The following is a 17,482-nucleotide window of genomic DNA, read 5'->3' as shown; positions in this document are numbered from 1 at the left end:
AAATTATGTAAATGAAACCACATATCAGTAATAAAACTCGACATTAACCAACCCCAGGTAGAACTGTTTACCTTTTCTTTTGTGCCGTTGCTGTACTCTGTACTGTTTTAGACACACACACACACACACACACATACACACACAATCTAGATTTTAGTTTTATGCCTGAAAAGGGAGACAAGAAGTTTATGCCTGTATCTCCAGCATGTAATTCAAAGCTTGGGAGATATCAGATAGTTAAAAAATGTTGTGGAATAAATTTATAATGCACACAGTGGAGGGGACACCATGGTTGTTTTGTATTGCTCTGTTGAAGCTTCCAAGAACAGGGCAGTTATGAGTCCCTGGAAATCTGAAATAATTTTTTTAAAAAAGCTTCACTACATAAATTTGACATTTCTCATACACACAGACATTACATTTTATGCATTATTTAAGTTGCAATGTAATTGTTTCAAATTTTAGCCTGCAAACTTCATTATTTGGGTGTCTGTGGAGGAATTCTTTCAGTGCTGATGAAACTGGGAGACTTATCCAAAAATAATAAAGCTACTTAAAAAGAGTACTTACTTAATCAAGCACAGAAGTCAAGCATAATCACTCTGTAAAATAGTTTAAATTTTGGCTAATGATATTTCCAAATCTTAGCTGAGATTTAAAAAAAAAAACAGATGATATTTAAAAATTCAGATTGGAGGGTGTGGAAGCAAAAGTCTCAATTATTTGAAGCAGAAAAAGCAGTCTTGGTAAAATAGATTAAGTGTGATCATCCCCCTTTTTTTTAAAGCACAATGAAGAAATTGAGTGCCCCAAATCCAGTGGTCCAGGACATCAATTGCAGCAAATTCCTTAGGTTTTATGATGGATCAAAATAAGAAAGAGCAACAGAATTTTCACTCAGGAGTAAAACTTGTCAACTTTCTGAGTGTCTGTCTGCTGGAAAACAGCCCAGGACAGTAGTAGGCACTGGCTACTTTTAATCTATAGTTGGGGCTACAGCCTCAAAAGCCTGCACAGGGATTAGCACGTGTGACTGCCCGGCTCTGGAACACGCTCCCGAGATCCACCTGGCATGAGCTGTGTCTGCGATCCCATTGAGGGATATCTCCATAGCCACTTAGGAATCCAGGAGACTCCAGAGCACAGGCAGCCTGCTGCTTTGAGTGAGCCCCTTCACCTCGCTGGGGAGAGAATGTGACATCCTCAGGTGCCTCCGAATCTTTTGGTTACTGGATGGAAAGAATCAGAGAGTGCCAGAATGACCAGTTTTGATTCCTTCCAGAAAGGAAGATGGCTTGCCTAGATTGTTAGCACACAGGGCTGTGGAGCAAGCCTTGTTTCTGTTCAAATCTCAGCTCTGCTCACTTGACTGGTCCAGCTTTACTTAACCGTTGTTAAGAGTCGGTGTCCTCGTGCACAGAATAGGAAATACGGGATCCTGTGAGAATGAAGTAGGGTATTCTATGCAAAGCTTGGAGCACAGCCTCCAGAGTGCTGGAAGTACACAGGGAATAAAAATGGAAGAGCTGAGGCCGGCAGCCAGGCTTTGTGTCTTGTGCTGGGGACATTGCCCTGGTGTGTGTCCTAATCCAGACCAGCTTGTTAAATGAACTTACTGAGAATCCTTCAACTTGGTGAGTGAGGTTGTTTCCCCCAAATTAAGGAGAACATCATAAGGGAGGCTGTGGAATCATAGGAAAAGGCCTGGGAGGAGAAATTGAAATTCTGCCGCGACTTCCTGATGCAAAATTTGGAAACCTGGAGAAGAATCTTTATTTCTGGGCCTACGTTTCCTTTTCTGCCAAATGAAGAGTTTAGAGTAGCTGACTGGTCTTCTGATTGTAGTTCTCCGGCGCCTAGGATTGCAGGACTGTACCCGAGGTCACCTCAGGGGAAAGGGGACAAGAAAAGGGAACTGGTAGAGATGTTTTCCCCTTATTACAGGGACAAAAGGGGTTTCACTTTGATCTCTTTGAAATATTTGTGACACCAGTGGCGTTTTTTTTTTGTTGTTGCTGTTGTTTTTTTCTCTCTCTCTCTTTTTCTTTTTTGTGGTACTGGGGATTGAACCTTGGTGTTTCTTAAAAGCTGCTTGAGTAGTGCTGGACTAAATCACTGCTCTAAGAGTCTTACTATTAAAAAATGAAGGAATCCTCAGTCAGACCACCTACATGATTTGTGGGGCCTGGTACTAACTAGAAATGGGAAATCTCTGTTCAAAAAGTAATACAAAGACTTTCTCATTTGGTTCACAGCCTCCTCATCCCTTCCGTCCTCTGTCGTAGTGGACTTCACGTTCTATTGAATGGGATATTTGAGGTGAGTACAGACCCTCCGGTCTTCGCCCCATACCTCAGCAAGGTAAGGCATGCATGGTTGATGTCACCACCCTACACCCCCCCCCCCCCGCCCCTTTCAGGGTGAAGGGCTGCAATACCTGTTCACACCTGAGGGAGGCAGCAGGCAGGATGGCACAGGAGGCGGCGTTGTGCGACCCTGACTCATGATCCATTGTCCTGTGAGACTTCACTCTCTCACACTACCTCAAAAATAAAGTTATTAAGGCTTGCAAAACAGTACCCACAGATCATTAAACCACAAGAATGGGGCCGGTAATAAGGATGAGATTCTATGCCACTATGTTGGTTGAATGTCCATGAAATTGACTCTGGATTTAACATAATAACTGAATATGATTATTTCGATCTGGTGGTTTGGCTCAGTTTTTGCGAACTGCTTGACAATAGAAAAAATGTAATCAGATTTTTCTGAGGATTAGTTGAGTCTTCTCAGTTATAAAGAGGGCAAAATAAATTCAACCAAAAAAAAAAAAAAAAGGAGGAAAAAGAAGAAAATAAAGAGAGGAGGAGAGAGAGATGAAGAGGGCACCACCACAAACAACCATTAACATCAAGAATAACTACTGAACTGTTGTTTGGGAAATCACTTAATATATTAGGATGATTATGACTTTAACTCCCAAATTCTGAATTGTGTAATTCTTAATTCTCCCCATAACATTTTTCTCTTTCACTTTTTTCTCCGACATTTCTCAGCTAACTACCCTCAGTTTATTTTCTTGTTTCTCTATTTTTTTTTTGCTGGTCAGCTACCTTTCTACCATCCCGTTCACTTTTCTCGTTCTTCCCCGCTGGGTTAAACCATCTGAAACCTGGTTTCCCTCACTGGGCCCTGACCCATCCTTCCCCGGGAACACACATCAGTATAACTTGCCTTTGATCTATTGTTAAGTTACCCCTCATTAATCTCCTGGTTGATGGGCCAACCATTACAGAGTTACATTTGCCAATGTATACATTTACCTTGAGCGCTCAAGGAAGAAGGAAACCCTGTATGCCTGAAATACAAATACAGATACAATTGCAGAGGAGGCTATTTTTCAAAACATGTCTTGGTTCGGCCGTTACACATGCAACAGCTCACATTTGAGCACTAGTTATCTGCAAATAGGCTTATCAACCCTGTCCAAATGGGAACAGACATTTAAAGCTATTCAAAACCAAGAGACTTATTGGCTCTGACTTCAGATACATAGGATAAACAAATCCTGCTCAAACTAGGTCCAACTCACTCCCCGACACAAGATTAAAGCCTGAACTGCTCACATATTCCTCTGACGGAATCACTAACAACTTCTGTCAAAGTGTATACATATTTAAGTTGTTGGGTGGAGGCGGGGGAATGGATGACTGAGCTACTTCATGTACTTTCAAAGTAGTCTTTACTTTCAAAGCATTCTTTGTGTACTCTCATATTAGACTAGCATCATTTGGTCCAAGTGTAAACAGATCTATTTGTTGGTAAATAGGCTGGCTTCTACAAATGGGCTTTAATAGTATATAAATGAGATATTAAAAATTAAATGCGAGACTTCATTTATTTTTTGCTTTTATTTTGTACATGAATTTTATTTAAATATTTTAAGTAAGGCAATGTAGAGTAGAACTTCATTTTATTTGTACAATTAAAAAAAAACCAACCCCTAATTCAGCATTAAATTTTACATACTTTAAAATCAGTAGACAAAGGGATATGCAAAGGGGCTGGGGTTGTGACTCAGTGGTAGAACGCTCGCCTAGCATGTGTGGGTTCGATCCTCAGCACCATGTAAAATGAAATATAGATATTGTGTGTTCACCTACAACTAAAAAATAAACATATATTTTAAAAAAGGGATATGCAGAAAAAATGGCCATCCTTTGTCAGGATTTATTTTTCATTATTTTCAATTTGTATATCATGATGTTTTCAGAAATATGTCCCATTCATAATAATTGATGATTCTGTTTTTGTTAATTGGTGTGTGTATTTTTTTAAAATCTATTTTGTTTTTCTAAAAATAGCATCTGCTCATATAGGAAAGCTAAATAAATATTTTCCACAGTGCCTACTAACTTCTCCACTGCATAGGGAAAGACAAATGACTAAGGTATATGCAGCCAGATGTTCTAAGAGAAATAAATTTTTAATTCCACAACAGTCATCAGCAGGTCTTAATTAGTCACGTATGTGTTTGGTTTCTAAAACTTGATGATTGGCAACACCTAAACACTTCTCTAGTTATGAAAATTTTCAGGTAAAAACACAAAGTTCTGCAGTGGTAAAAAGCTTCAGTACTTACTGTGTTGGAAAAAGGTCTGTGGAAGGCTAGACACACTGAGAAACCCAGGCACTCTGCCTCTACTACAGCAGTCAGTGTGAAGAGCATGTATTAGGATGCATGTCTTAGGGGGAATACAGATGGCATTTCACTCCTTACTTTGGGTATTTTCCTGTGAATGGATGACTATGTCACAGTTTGCAAACTGCTACATCTCACACACAGTTAAACAAGGAAATTGGGTCCTACCATATTTAAAAAAAAAAAAAAAAAAGATTTATAGTTGCTTAACCATGATCCATTGGAAGCATCTTCTGGCTGTCTACACCTTTATTTATTCTGTATGGGGATGAGCTGGAGCCCTACTGGGAACAATATCTTAGATTTAAAGATAAAAAACTGGCAAAATTTCTCTTTTTATTTTAATTGTTAAAAATTTAATTGACATAATAATTGAATTTATGGGACATAATATGGCATTTTGATATACATACACATTGTGAAATGCTTAAATTATGGTAATTAGCACAACCATTTCTCACCTTCATTTTTTGTGGTGAGACATTTGAAATTTACTCTTAGAAGTTTTGAAATACATATTATTACTACCTATAATACTGTGCAATAGAACTCAAAAACAGAAACTTTGTACCCTTTGACCTAGGAGACAGTATGCAGGAGAAGTTATGTGCATGGAGTTTGGTATTTCACTATGCTTTGTGGTGAGCTCTGACCTTTCCACTTATAACCATGGACAATACAAATAGTTTCTCTATGCTTCAGTTTCCTCAGGTATAAAACGGGGATCATAGCTTCTAGGTAGGTTGTTAATGGTAAGTGCACAGGGCTTGGTAAATAGTAAATCTACAGGAAATAGTGACTGGTCATTAAAGTTATTTGTTCTTTTTTTTTTTTTTCAACCTGATCTTAATTTATTGAGTACATGGCATCTCTCTCAAAAGGAATAGGAAAGTCACTACAATTGCCTGATCATTCTTACACTAGTTCTTGATCCCTCAGAAAAAAACATCAGCTATGAAATTAGACACATTCCCTTCTTTTTCTTCTCATAATTTCCTCCAACTCATAGATTATCCTAATTCTCAGCCTGTGCCAAGAATAAATGAAAACATATTTTACAAAGGCTAGGAATGGTCACGCTTCAGAAAAGTGTTTCTAATTATAAGTGCAGAAGTGTAGATCCTAACTTTAGCATGGATTTCATGAACATTGAGATTATATTTTTAAAAGAATACATATATGAGTTTAGAAAAAAACATTAAATTTCCATAGTCTACATAGACAACATTCACTTCTTCATTTGTTCTTTTTGTTGCCTTGATTTTTTTCTGCATATCATAGGGGTCAGAGAAATACACTTTAAAAGTGTTCAAATCTAGATATTTGATTATCAAAATCATATTTGTCTTTAAGGCCATGAGTTTTGAACTAAAAAAGAAATAGTGACTTGTCTGGAGTTGCCAGCAATTGATGACAAAAGAGAGCACTTTTTAATGGGCAGGATTCAGTTTCAGAAAACAGGAAGTACTTTCACTAGTTTAAACAGAAAAGGATTCAATGATGTTAGCAACAAAGATGCATTGAGCACTGCCTGTGGCAGGGGCTGTGCTCCACGTGCGTTATGTATAGGTATAGAATTTGTCTTCACAACAGTTCTTGGAATAAATAGTTTTCCACATTTTCTAGATGAAATATCTGAGATCAAAAACTTACCCAAAGTAGCATAGGTCCTGAAATACACCTGAGCCACAATTTCAACCTGCATATTCTGGTCCCAGAGTATGCATGCCTAACTGCTGTGCTCTACTGCTTTTTAGTCTACAGAAAAAGGTGTTTACTAAATTCTAGAAAAGACTAGAACAGGTAGGCCTCCAGGATTGACTTCTAGGACAAAACTGTAGAACTGACTTTCTATTCATGGGAGCTAGAGAACTGAGTAATAACAGCTGATGGAGAAAATGTTGTTCTCTGTCAAGAGACAAGAAACCACTTCTAGAATTGCTGTCTCCAGGGCTATGCTGTGTTTGCTACATTGCAAAAATGAGATGGGTGTCTTATATCCTCTCCACACTTAATTTTATTTTGAATTCAATTCCATTTCCAATCACTGCACCCCATTAGCAGAAAAAAAAAAGAAAACTTAAATCACATCTGGAACCCAGCTTTGCAGCCTCAGAGCCCAGAAGATACATCCAAGAAAGGATGGAAATAATGTCAAGCAATCCAATATAAAGTATCATGCAAGCACTTGAATGGAAGATTTTACCCTCTGCTTCAGGATTTTCTCACTATTCCTCATAAATAGTACTTCAAGTAAAATAGTGTGAATGCTTGTGCAAATAATCAGAGAAAAAATTTACAGGTGAATGAAATAAGATGTTTTATTTTTTTTCTTTTAAGATTCAGTGGCAGGTAATAAATGAAAGCAGAAGAAGGATCAAGAGGCTGTGATGACCCCAGAGTTACAAGTGAGATTGTTCTGCCTTTTCAGAGCTATCCTGACAGGCTGATAGCTTGTAGGTGGAGGAGATTCTATAAAGAAGATAACACAGAGGAAGATGAGAGAAAGCTGAGTGGTTTAAACTGTAAACATTATAAACAAACTCTTCAGTTTTATACCCGTCTGTCATATGCAAATCAATTGGGTTCTGCTCTAAATCTATAATTCTCAAAATATAGTGTGCATTATCCTACTCTAGGAAGCTTGTAAAAAAAGCAATGGAGCTCCTTGGGCCCCACAACAGATTTAATGAACTGGAATCTCCAAGATGAGGCCCAAGAATCTGTGTTCCTAAAAGACTTCAGGTCTTTAATATAAAGCTATCTTTGCCTGGATAACAGTTGTTTTAATCAACTTTTTCACCAATGTGGCCAAAAGGTCTGACAAGAATAATTAGAAGAGGAAAAGTTTGTTTGGGGGCTCACAGTTACAGAGGTTTCAGTATATAGACGGTTGACTTCATTTCTTAGGGCTCAAGGTGAGGCACAACATCATGGTGGAAGAGTGTGGTGGAGGAAAGCTGGGAACAGGGCACCAGGAAGAAGAAAGAGGGAGCTCTGTTCAATAAGGACAAAATATAAACCCCAAAGGCACGCCCCCGGGAACCCACTTCCTCCAGTCACACCCCACCTGCTTACAGTTACCACCAAGGTGATCCCGAGTAAGGGACAAATCTACCTAATTAAGGCTCTCATAACCCAATCATTTCACTGTGAAATTTCTGTCACTGACTCATACAGGAGGTTTTGGAGGACATCTAATCTAAATTTCCTTCCTTGAAAATAAGGCGATTAGTTCTGAATTCAGATACTCCTCTGCTAGAACTCATCACCTTATTTTCAAGGAAGGAAATAATCTGTGCTGTAGTAGGAGTAATATCACACAAATACACTTATTTTTACTTTATTTTCCTCAACAGGAATGTAAGAATAAATACAGCAAATGCAGACAGAATGTGAACTGGTGGTAACCTAGCTTATCTAGTGATTAAATATGATTTAGGTTCTGCAAATTTAATAAAAGGTGGGACTCTCAATGGTATCTTTCAACTTGTTTTCCTCCTCATAACAGAAGATTATTTCCTATGCAGGGAGGGACTAACTACCTTTTCTATTTTACTTTTTTGTTCATGTGCCGTTTATATTTGGCTACATTCTCACCCTCAGGGAATTTGTGTGCTTGTTTCTGAGTTCTGAATGGTAGAAAACTCCTGTTTAATCAGAGTCAGCCCTTCCAGAGCAAACTGCAACATTTTTCCGGGTTCAAACCTTTCCCCCTAGATGTCCCACCAACCAGCAGTCACAAAGAACAGGCAGCTGAGATTGTGAAGCAAAATAACAGCAAGAGATATGATGCAGAGATATTGATGTGATTGTTCTAGAAAATTCCAAAAGCAATCCACTCTGAGTCTCAGCATCAGGCTTTTTACTGAGCCTGGAGCTAGTAGTGTTGCCTGGAATCCAGTTCCTTCCTTCTCTCATCTACATACCTCATATAGCTACCACACTGCCCGCTGCAGAAACCTTCACTTTGGCTTGAGATTGTCTGTGTGTCCTTATGAATACCCCCTCTTCAAAGTACCAGAGGCACTCAGGCCACCTAATGTGTCCAAAACTAAATTTATAGCTTGTTAATACTCTTGCACTTTTTCTTTATCCCAAATCCCCATATCTAGAATGGGTCCACTATAGATCTTGGTGCATAAACCAAAAGCCTAAGACTCATCATTGACATCTTCTTGTCATTCCGCCAATACTCACAGTCTATACCAAGTCCATTGGATTTTACGTCGAATACGTCTTTTCTGTATTTGCATTTCCCCCTTCTATCTCAAACAACAGAACACTATTTTGAACCATGATTATTTTCCATAAAATCTTTAGTAGCAGAAACTTAACTACATCCTCTACTTGCCTATCTCCAAAATTTATTCTATACCCATTAGCAGGAAAGAATGTATCCTCTTCCACCCGCCTGGAATAGTCTTCCCTCCCACAAGGGCAGAGAATTATGACTATCTTGAACAAAAAGAGCCCCCAGTCAACATCAGGGTATTTGCTCTGGAGCAAATACATAAATACATTTCACAGACTTCTCTTTTATGCTTGGACTTTAACCTTTAAGTTATTTGTATGTAAGAATAAATCTGTGAGGCCATTGGAAGTTTAGTGGACTCAAGATCTCTTCTGAATGAAGTTGATTAAATGGAGACTCCACCATTTGATTAAATGGAGACTTCATTCCATTTTCTCAGAGACACCATTGCTAAATCAGCCCCTTTTAATATGTGCATGTAGCACTGCACATCTCTCCATAAAAGAACTTAAAACAGCTGTACTGTTGTTTATGTGATTATTTGATTAACATCTATTTGTTCACTAAATGATTCTCTTCTGAAGGACAAAGACTATGCTTTTCCCAGTGCTAGCACAGTCTTGGGCAGATAGCAGGAATCCAGCAAATGGTTTTGCGTGAGTGAATGTTAAAATGTCCAGGAAATGTGTGAGGTTACGTTTCATATTTCTCATCTCTCTCCAACTGTGCCACGAGACAACCAGTGCTGGTTTAAAACTTGCTCCAGAACACAGAGTAGATTCAAGGGCTTTTTGTCATCGTTATCCCCCTCATCTCAGAGAATTTGAGAAGATGTGGAATGACTGAACACAAGGCATATGTTATGATAGAAACAAATGCTCCAACTGTTCTTTGGTTATGTCTGCAGAAAAACATTAACAGTTAACTGTCCATAGAGTAATGCATTTTTCAAGTGTTTGGCATCATGGAAAAGGTTACCTTTATCTTTGTGAATTAAATGAACTCCATAGCCTCTAATTTTCTTGAAAGCATCTTTTGTTAAAAATGGCTAATGATCCTGCAGCTATTGACTTCTTTGTTGTCGTGTGTGTGTGTGTGTGTGTGTGTGTGTATGTATGTGTATGTATATAAATTTTTACAGGCCAAATATTTACATGAAATCTAATTTTCACAATAGCCCTAGCAAAATATTGTTTTCATTTTGCAATTGAAGAAATTGAGGTTTAAGATCATACAGCTAGCATTAGCCATGAATAGAATTGCATTAAATGTATTTTATCCCAAGGCTTATGTCAGCTTCACTTCTTAATACCACTTACTACCTTTATCTACATTTTAAGAAAAAGAAAGTTGGAAAAAACAATTCAAGAACATGATATTCTCTTGTTCTTCTTTCTCTGTCGATCCATTTCCCCCTCCCTAGTTTTCTGTTTAATTGCATTTTCTAGCTCCGAGGTTTTGTGGAATCTGTAATTTTTTTGTCCAATAGCTACTCACATAAAGGGCCATGAGTTTCACAAGGGCAGAGAATTATGACTATCTTGAACAAAAAGAGCCCCCGTCAACACCAAAAAAACATCAGGGTGTTTGCTCTGGAGCGAGTTATAAATACATTTCACAGACTTCTTTTTTGTGCTTGGACTTTAACCTTTAAGATATTTGTATGTAAGAATAAATCTGTGAGGCCGTCGGAAGTTCAGTGGACTCAAGATCTCTTCTGAATGAAGTTGATTAAATGGAGACTCCACCATGTTCCAAGAAAAGGACTAGATGGCCACAGCAGGAAACCCTGGTCTACTTGCAGTATTGTCTAGCACTTTTGTTAAGAGAGTCCTCAGGTATTATCTAGTCTAACTCCACCAAATTGCAAGCCAGGAATTTGAGAATCTGAGCAGAGCATTCCCAAGCTCACTCTGCAAGTCCTGCCATTTCCACCATTTATCTTCTCTTTAGCACTTAAATATTTCCTTCAGGAAGTGATCAGCAGGAACCACATCCCTGGCCTTCCACTTCCTCCAGAGAAGCTAACTTCCATAGACCTCAGAATGCAACCCCTTTATTTTCAGTTCCAAAGTTTTTCTTTCACAGAGGGTGAGCTAATACTAGGCTCTCAGGCCATAATTTAATAAAAAATGTTCAACAGGATGTGTCTTTGTAAAGGAGTCAATTCAACAAGGACCAAGTTGACCCATTGGCAATTTTTATGACAAGATGTCTCATTTTTCACCTTCCTCCAGACCCCAGAAAATATGTTTTAATAACATCTGCAAGTTCCTCAGCACCAGGGGCCAAGAGAAGCTGCAGCTTTCACTCCTTGGGCAGAGAGCTCCCACTGAGATCTAGAGACCTACTTCCAGCTCCCTGGAGGGCTTTCTTTTCCCTGACTTTAATGTACTGGCCTCAAGTGTACAACAGCTTGAAAACATTAGAGCGGCACCCAGCCAGGAAGGTGTCGCAAAGTCATGCTCCAGCTTTATAAGATAGTGACTAAAGACCCTGAAGACCCCATGGAGACAATCACCTGCAAAACTCTACTTCTTCAGTAGGAGCCAAAGTTCAGGCTCTGTAGTGTTATATTAGTAGGTCAAGTTGCAAAATTCTATCTTCACAAGGCTCCCAACATGGAAGTTGGGACAGCTTTAACAGTTCAGTGCATATGGTACTCTGAACTCAGACACCTCAGAAGAAAACTCTGGAGTGCACTTTTAGCTACTGTAGTGGTTCTCAGCAGGAATGATATTACAATCTTGGTGACATTTGACAATGGCCAGAGATATTTTTGATCATCACAGCTGGTGAGGGTGCTACTGGCATCCAGTGGGTTCAGAACAGAGATGCTGCCAAACATCTTCCGATGGGCAGGACAGACCCCTACAGCAAAGAACCGTGTGGCTGCAAATGTGAATGGTAATAATGGCGAGGAAACTTGATTTACAATTAAGCAGACAGGCAATAAGAGATTGCATACATAATTCCACAGATAAAGGAAACCCTGGTTGGATAAGGTAGAATATTGATGATGTCAATATCCATATTTTGATATATAAATGTGGGCAAGTTCATTTTTAACCTCTCTTACTCTTCAGCTGCTATCTAGAAATAGCAATTCACATGCATCCCTAGCACATGGAAAGCTCTCTATAAATATTAGCAATTATAATTAGTGAAGTGCAAAATATTTGATCTAAACTCATTGTCTCGCTGTCATTGAAAACAATTTATCATTTGATACCTTTTTAGGTACTAAATTTAAGATGCATCAGGTCTTGATCTCATAGCAGTTCTCTGAATTAGGTCTTGTTTTCTCCATTACTTAGAAAAGGAAACAGACATACAAAGATTGTGACTTCCATAAATTTTTAGAATACACAGGATAGCCAGAGTGTGAACATGCTCATCCTTTTAGCTACTATGGGATATAGGTAGACAATGAGCCTCTACATTTCTTGGGTTATCTTCTACAAAAACCTTTGCATGGTTTTGTGTATCTGTCTCTCACTGATCTGTGAGATGTTTGGGGTAGGAACAATCTCCCCATCGCATGTTTATTCCTGGGCTCTGTGTATTACATCTTGAAGTTTTGTATCATCTTGGGATGTGGTTGTCACACCTAGAAGCTGATGAAAGGCCTGGGGATTCCAAACATCAGATCTTTTCCCCTCTAAAAGTCATAAAAACAGTTTCATGATTGGATTTACATATTTGAAAGGGAACTCTAGTAGCAATGAAGTATTGACTGTATTAAAAGCAGAAAACCAGACTGGAATAGTTACAATTAATTCCAGGATCATCACATGGTCCCCATGCCATGAAGCAGAGGGCCACCAAGCCTTGGGTTCATCACATGTGGATTATTAATATTACACAAAAATGCTTTGAAAGCACAACTGTCATTTTGTTTCATTTGTAAACAACTGACTTCACTCTACTCAGGGTCCTGTTTTCTTAAAGGATTAGTTCTAAGCCTTCTGTCTTACAAGAGAAAAGAAATAAAAGCCTCAGGCTGGAAGAACACAACTGCAAATCACATATTTGCAAAAGGATTTACATCCAATATATTTAAAGAACTCTCAAAACTTTAAGAACAAACCACATGGTAGAAATGGGAAAATATTTCAATGTAAACTTTACTAAAGATACACCCGTGGCAACTGGCACCTGTAGTTAACAGAGAACCACACATTTAAAGCAGAGTGTGATGCTGCCACACACCTACTGGAATGACTAAATGAAAGGATTGCCCATATTAACTTTTGATGAGGATGTGAAGAACTCTTATGCACTATTATGGCAATACAAAACTGGTAAAACCACTTTGGAAAACAGTTTGACAGTTTCTTAGAAACTCAAACGTATATCTCTAATATAACCAAGCCATTTCATTTCTAGATACTTACCAAAAAGAAATGAGCTTATATATCCATACAACAATTTGTACACGAATGTGCACATTATTTTGTAAGAGCCAAATCATGCACACAATCTGAATGTCACTCAGCTGGTGAATAGATAAATTATTGCATTTCCACATAATGGAATCAAACTATTTAACAATAAAAATAATTAACTCTTTACACATGTAACAATATGCTAGGAAAGAATGAACATCAAAGACAGTACATGCTGTATGATTGCATTAGTATATAATTCTATAAAGTGCAAACTAATTCATAATGACAGGAAGCAAAACAGTGCTTTGGGGAAGGGAGAGGATGTGGAGACTATGAGGAGTCACAAGGAAATTTTTGGAGTGATGGGTTCATAATCTTGATTGTGGTGATAGGCTCCTGGGTATGTGAATATGTCACAACTTATTAAACTATATGCTTTCGATATGTCACTTTAATGTACATCACCTATACGTCAGTAAAGCAGTTAAAGCAAAATCTTCTGTACTTTTTACCTATCAATTATAACTATTTAATACACACATATATACATTTAATGTAATTTGTATGGACATATGGATGGCATTTTTCAGATGTGCGGGAAGATCACTTTTTGTGATTGTTTTTGGATTTAATTCCTTTAAAGAAGAAATTTTTCTGAGTCAAATTTTTCATATGAGGAACTTTAGTATTTCTTTCAAGACTACCAGTAAAGTTGTTTTTTTGATGTACATTTGTTGGATTTGACTAGACACCTTGTTGAAATCTGAGGTGTAATTCAGACTCAGACATTCTTTCAAATCAGATACAAAAACCTGGAGGACATATCCTGATGGGGCTTCATGATTTGTCATTAAAGGTGGAAACAGGCAACATCCAGTCCCTGTGCACTCTCGGGCCAGTGGCTGGATGTCCTGGAAGGTCTCCACAGAATCACATGAATTCTAAAGTAAGAGAAAGATTTGATCATTATGAGAAACACAATCACACATTCTTGTTCAACATGATGTCATAACATTGACACCCAGTAGATGATATAAAAAATCCAAATTTGCAAAACGGTGAAAATATGATCAAGAAAAAATTATACACAAGATTTCTCCAATACTAATATCAATAGTCTATTATTTACTAACATTTACTACTGATATAGTACTAATAACAATATTTTACTATGTATATTACTACTCATACTAATACCTAGCATCAATATGTTACCAATAATAACCAATATATATTGCTAATATTGATATTATGGGTTATTACTGACATATAACATTATAACTATGGTATATTCTGGATCACTAATACTATGAATGTTATAGTAGTTATTTCATATATCATTTATTAATATTTATAACTATTCAATAATAACAGTAATGAATCTACCATTCTGCCATTACTATTTATTACAGTGATATTATTTCCTTAGCTTGCTAAGTAGGAAACTATGGGCTCAAAAAGTTCACATAGCTTTCCTAAAAACAGCCATCAAGGGGTGAATTTGGGGTATACCTAAGAATTTTGACTCTAGAGTTTAACTCTTAATCTCATTATTCATCTAATATGTTTCTTAGACCATCAAATCTGAATTTCTAAACACTGACTTATGTTAAGTACAAAATCAAATTTAATACAGCAGCCCTAATGACAAGTATTATATTTTGACCTTGTCAGAAGGAAACTGTGAGTTTTATATTAGTCGTGGGAGGTAACATTAGCTGTTGAATGTACAATCCCTGTACCTTGATTAAATAAATATTTAATATTCATTCACTTTACAGAGTAAAGCAAGCTGGAGCTGGAGCAGCTGTTCCAGGCAGCCATTTAGAGATGTGGGCCCCTTCTGCTCTGCCTTGTCCTCATCCTTGTTCTAGATTGTCTGCTGCATGCTCAGCATCCAGCTGGCAATAGTAGAAGGGAGGAAGTATGGCAAATGGATAGAGCCTTTGTCTGGGCCTGGCCTGGACTTGATATTTATCACTCCTGCCCAGAAGTCAGTCCCAGGACTCAGCAGACTTCCAGGCTGGAGGAAAACATGGCCTGTGTTCCTTGAAAAAAAAAATTACAATTTAGAGACTATATTTAGTGCACCTGCTACAGGGTCCTATTATGTTTTCACACGGGGTTGGGTGGAGGAGAAGCAGCCAACATCCAGAAGGATGAGAGCAGTAAGCTCAAAGTGCGCTCCAAGGACCGCTGACTCAACCTCTTTGGTGAGGGATGGTAGTATTTGCCTTGAAATTAGTATCTTTGAGGTTCTGCAGGCACACTGAAGATTGATATCTACTCTTCCATAAGTTTTCAAGACCCTAGCCAGCAAAAACATAGCTAAGAAATGAAGATGTTGCTGACAGTCCTGAATATTGAGACCACCATAGTTTATATCACCCCAAGTGATAGTCAGTAAGGACAAGGGATTTCACCTGCCTCTGCTTCTGAATTCTCCTTCAGAACTTGGGATAGATGAAATAAATGAGGCAGCTACTGGCGAAAATTTAAGGAGGGGCGCTCTTAAGTTCACACAGGTGTAGAATGGGCATATGAAGTATTACAAGGACCTTGCAGGCACTGAAAGTGAGGCCTTCCTTAAATTGTGTCCCCTACAAAACCTTGCTCATCTTTATATTCAGTCCAGTCTATCTGACTGATCTTTGTCTTCAGTGCATAATTTTTCATTCATTCATCTGTGGATTATGAATTCATTCAACAATTTCTCTCATCTCTTTCTAAGAAATCAATAACTAATGTGATCTAATTATAGGACATAGTTAAAGTTGTGTCCTTATAGGACATAGTTTAAAGTTCTACCATGGTGTTTCTAGAAGCCATTCCTATACTGGGTAGATAGCAATTCCTTAATTTGATCATATATTTGTAGATTTCTATAGTTATTTTTTGTGTTCTTTGAAAATATTGAATGAATATTTGTTGAGAGTCTTCTAGCTGCCATAAACTCTCTATATCATTCTGAAGGACTCAGATGAATATATAGGATAATCAAGTAATTCAGTTCTCCATGCCAAGTGGTTGATGCTTAAATAGAAATTAAGTGACATGGATCAACTTTTGGTGGAGAGGTCATAAAAGGGTTCTCTGAGGAAGCAAAGACCTGAACATGAGAAGGTAAAGAATATATAAAAGCATGGACAACTGAGCTTTTCTCCAGAAAGCAAGATAGGTAAATTCAAAAGCACTGTGTGGTAAACTCCAGGCACATTTGCAGGACTGAAGATGGCCCAATGTGCCCAGAACTTGTTGAATGAAGCAAAGAGTGACAGCAATGAGGTTAGAGACCTTGGGGAGGAGCATATTATTCAGGGCTTTGCAGGCCTTGGCAAGGTCTTTGGGTTTCATACCACATGTAAAGGACTGTCATGAATAGGTCTTTAGGCAGAAAATGGTACAACCCATCTTATTTTTAGAAGATCAATTCTCTTGCCCATTAACAAGTGAAAGACTCAGCTTCCTTAAACATGTTCCTCAGAGTTTTCTATCAACTTATGATCCCACACAGCTTCCTAGTTACCTTGATTAGAGGGTCTTCTGTAGCAGGGTCTTGAAAGAGCCAGTCTTGAGACTCAGACATGTCTGTTGGAGGAAGTCAGGTTCCCCAGGAATCAGTGGGTGGGCTGACTGGGAAGGGAAAGCCTGAAACGATGTCTGGGTCCAGAATACTCTGTGGATATCATGAAAGAAAGGCTTCCTGCACCCTGTTCAGCTTCATGGTCCAGTTTGGGACCTGAGGAGTGATGGTTTGCTGTGGGACTTGAGTGGACCATTTAGAAGAAGCATATTGTACAACAGGGAAGCACAACTAGTGAAGGCCTGCCGAAGGACTGCGTGACGGAATGTGCACAGGGAAGAATCAGAGGCAGATACAGGTTTTGTGATGGGGCAGTGTATACAACTGAGGTACGCCATTTAAAAAAAAAATACAAATTATAAAGAGATGAATATTTATAATGAAAAAAGAAGTCAGTTTGTAAACATTACCAAAAAAGTCTAGAAAATATGATCTTATTATTAAATGCCTGACACATAGCTGTATTTCCTTTTTTTCTACATTACTCCATTGCTTACTTTTTGATCATATATTTGTAGCTGATCATTTTTATGTGATTTTTACTAATACAG

The sequence above is a fragment of the Callospermophilus lateralis genome, chromosome 16 (genome assembly GCF_048772815.1).
Source record: "Callospermophilus lateralis isolate mCalLat2 chromosome 16, mCalLat2.hap1, whole genome shotgun sequence".
NCBI classification, from domain to species: domain Eukaryota; kingdom Metazoa; phylum Chordata; class Mammalia; order Rodentia; family Sciuridae; genus Callospermophilus; species Callospermophilus lateralis.
This window is presented reverse-complemented; position numbering follows the sequence as displayed.